This window comes from Nannospalax galili, unplaced genomic scaffold (genome assembly GCF_000622305.1).
Source record: "Nannospalax galili isolate Female #2095 unplaced genomic scaffold, S.galili_v1.0 scaffold835, whole genome shotgun sequence".
NCBI classification, from domain to species: Eukaryota; Metazoa; Chordata; class Mammalia; order Rodentia; family Spalacidae; genus Nannospalax; species Nannospalax galili.
This window is the reverse complement of record NW_008336306.1, coordinates 670,954-675,100: the sequence shown is the minus strand read 5'-3', so window position 1 is coordinate 675,100 and position 4,147 is coordinate 670,954. Positions and strand designations below refer to the sequence as shown.

At 40.7% G+C, this 4,147-nt stretch overlaps 1 pseudogene; it reads right to left on the bottom strand.

Annotated features, from left to right (window-relative positions):
• Positions 1–1,922: 1,922 nt before the first annotated feature.
• Positions 1,923–4,147, bottom strand: part of LOC103732438 — a 10,144-nt pseudogene continuing 7,919 nt past the window's right edge.

Below are 4,147 nucleotides of genomic sequence, written 5' to 3'. Positions count from 1 at the left end.
ATGATATTTTGAAACACACAACTTTTTTATTTAGAAACATTTGTATTCCCAAATTGGAGTTTTTTGAAGGACTAACTTTATATCCTATATCCTAGTTTGACCCTCACTTAAATTCATATTTTCTGACATTAGACATAATTACAAAGTTTTATTGGATAATTATTTCTCACTAGTGATTTGTTGTCAGTAAAAGATGCTGATTAAAGACTTCAAATCTTGGCCTAATTCAACAATGCGGTGCCAGATTGCAGCCAATAGAAATGAACCCACTATTACTCTAAACCGTTGCACTATGCTTACTCATCTGTCTCCAAGGATTCTTTCAAGATTGTATTCATGCTGTTGCTTATTCCACCATGGCAGAATATGTGGAGGCCTTGTTTCTACTTCACAAAGTCAACCCTTCTGTGGATGCTCCTCTGAGGCTGGAGGACAAACCCTGAACTCCCCCCTCCATTATCCCTGACCAGGAGGAAGAAGTCAGTGACAGAGACCACTTCCCCTTTCTTTATTGTCTTCAGGGTATGGAAAGAAGGATACATGTCTCAGTTTGGAAAGCCCCAGCTAAGTTGAGAAACCCCTGGTCTGGAAACTGTGAAACCCCAAGCCCCCAGTGCCCTGGCTGTGGGACATCTGAGTACACGAACTTGACTCTACAGGCCATAACATATAGACAGAATGCATGAAATCCCGTGAGCAAGTTATGAGGGGTGCAGAAAGTGGAGGGGGTCTAAATTTGAATAAGATTTAGTGCATAAAATTACAAAAACAATTAAAATACATTAAGAAAACCAAAATAAAATGGACAATTCTGGTTATACATGGAGGGCCTGTCAGTTCCAGTTGTTCATTCTGGCCTTTCCTGTATTTTGTTTTTGTTGCACATGTATTTGACAAATAGCTGAGGCCCCTAGAAATGAGAATACAAAGAATCACTTTGAGTCTTCCCTTCTCTGTTTACTGTGGACAACTTCACTTTTCAGTCTGTTGTGTGATCAGGTCCTCTCATTCTCTCCCAAGGACCCAGCTCATGCCCCTTGGGGTAGCTATTTTTTCTACTGCTTATGTCTTTAAATACAGGATGGTGGAATCGGGGAGAAAGCTGGATCTGTATAGGAGGGGTCTTTAATAACTGGATTTCCTATGCATCAATCAGTCACCTGGAAAGATGCACCTGTGCGCGCCAAGGAAAATCACGAATCCTCAGAGTTCTGAGGCCCTACAGTAGTGGAGGTCACATAGGAGGTTTCACAGGTTGATCCACCCACTGACCTTAGGTTGGAGGCTATCAAACTCTGGGGTTCTCCATTGATTAGATCTGTTATCTGCAACTGAGGGCAACGAATCAGGCTCCCTGTCTTGTGGTTCTTCTTATTCTCAAGGCTCACGTATAGCTCAGTTTTATACAGAAGTTTCTCAAGGTGGTTTTTTGTTTCATTTTTAATATTTTTATTGAGTTTTGTGCATTTCATATATTACATTATAATCAAATTTAGACCTCCTCACCCATCCCCCATAGCCTCCTCCACCAGATTTCAGGTATTCTGTCATATATGTTAAGTACTAACTGGTCAAGCATTTCTATCCAGGTATCCTTCAGTGCAAGTTCATCCACTGGAGTCTGTTCAGTCTATCTCGAGTCACTCCCTTAAAGAAGATCCATACTCTTCCACCCAGCAGTCATCAGTTTCCAGTATTTCCTTGGGTAAGGTTGGGGCCTGCTGTCAATTTCCCCCGGCTCCATGCTGTGCTCCACCCCTGCCATCTGAAAAATATTGGCTGAGATTGTAGTGGTTCAAAGGTTAGTACAAAAAAAGATAATCACTTACAATGGAAACCTCACGTTATAGTACAGTATTTGGTATTAGAATGGCACCCGGCTGTCTTTGGGCCTTCTACTTTGTATAGGCATCAATTCAAACTTAAGAATTCAGATGTGTTTTCATCCTGAAATTTTTAAGAGAATTTCTATCTGATCTTAATAAAATGATGAAACATTTGGGGGCAAAGATACAAACAAGGAGGCCTGTACTGGAGGCCAAGATGGAGAAGACCTCCACAGCCACCATGACCTTCCCCTTGGTGCTGTGGTAGACAGGGAGGAAGGTGACCCAGACACTTCAGAACACCAGCATGCTGAAGGTCAGGAACTCGGCTTCGTTGAATGTGTCAGGCAGGTTTCTGGCCATGAAAGCCACAGAGAAGGTTCCCAAGGCCAGGGAGCCCAGGTATCCCAGGACACAGTAGAAGGCAGTGACTGAGCCTTTGTTACACACAATGGTGATGTGTTCTCGCTCAGATTGTGGATCAATGACAATAAAGGGAGGAGAAGTTCCCACCCAGACTCCACAGAGAATAAGCTGGATCAGGGTGCAGACTGGAATGATGTAGCTAGGTGTTCCCGACACCAACAAGCCCCTCAGCCTTCTTCCTGGAGCCGTGACCCTGAAGGCCAGAACCACAGTAATGATTTTGGCCAAGACAGTGGAAACAGCCACGGTGAATGCAAGTCCAAATGTGGTCTGCTGCAGGATGCAGGTGACGGTGTTGGGATGGTCAATGAAGAGCAAGGAGCAGAGAAAACAGAAGGCGAGGGAGAGGAGCAGGATGTAGCTGGGAGTCCGGTTATTGGCCTTCACAATGGGAGTGTCTCGGTGTTTCACAAAAACTCCAAGTACAACAACTGTGAGTGCAGTTAAGATCAAGGACATGCAGGTCAGAGACATCCCCAGGGGGTCTTCATAAGCCAGATACACCACAGCTTTATGGACGCAGTGGTTTTGCTCTGCGTTGGCATACGTGTCATCTGGACATTTTATACATGGTCCGTATCCGATATAGAAAGGAAAGCATCATTAGCACAGCTTTAGCAATTCTCTCCTTGTGAGAGGTACTCAGATATGTGCAAGGCACGCTTCCCAAAAGTTGCCCCTGTGTTGCTGTGGAGGGTAATGAAGAATATTTACTGTATGGCACAGACCCCCCCCCCCAACTTGTAATGTCTAATACCTTAGGGGGTGAAGTCAACCAAAGTTTTTTATTTTTACCTATGATACATATTCCTGATATCTTTATTATGTTAAAAGCATAGATATATATCAGTTGCCTTACTACCTTCATGAAATACCTTATACTAGGGTAGAGTAGTTACTGTGAATTACTGATACCTTAGTGACTACAGTGAAACATAAGTGTCACTCTTACACGGAAACAATCTCATATTAGAGCAATATTTGATGGCAGAAAGTTGTCTTAATCCCTTCCAACTTATTTATACACATCAGTTAAAATAAGCAAAGCAAAAGATATGTCCTCAATAAATGACCTACTACTGTAAAGATATGTCTTCAAATTTGTCTAAAGACTCAATGTAATTGCATTCAGAATTTTAATGTATACCTTAGTCAAAATTAAAATATATGAGTGGGAGGAATGAATTGTAAACTGGATGATTCACTATAGACTTAATCATTAATTACAGTTCTATAGACTCTGCACATCAGCATCTCATAGCTACTTGATTAATTGTCAGAGAAATTCTGTTTGCCTCAAAATAATGCCCCAAGGTTTTAGATTCACAGAACATTAGAAACACAAAAATAGCCCTTCTTCAATCATATTTCTAAGGTAAAATAATTTAAATGAAGTTTGAGAACTGAGGGCCTAATTAACATCACACAGCACTGTCTTTGTATTTACTTTGGGATTTCTATTTCAACATATAATTCTGGAAGTACCCATCTTCTACCTGTGTCACTAAATTCTACCTCAACATGCTGAGGCACAGGGTAGTTACATACTCAAGGATCAAGTGTGTATTGAGAATACGGAATAGTTAAAATGATTTTCCAAATTGCCAGAGAGCAGATATGACACATAGTATTCGAAAGGGGGAGTTATTCCTCCAGTTGTAAGTTTTCGTTTCTATGTAGGTATGTATTAGAATTCTGAGTGAAATTGAATGGACACATTATATGAATTTGAAGATTAATCTTGGCAATAATGGGTCTTTCCAGTCAGGGACAAATCTTTTAGTTTATTTACTTAAGTATTTCCTATTTTTAGTAGATTCTTCTAAATATACAGGCAAAAGTAATTATATTTTATGTTCATTTTCTGAGAACACTACAATTTTTTTAAGGTTTTA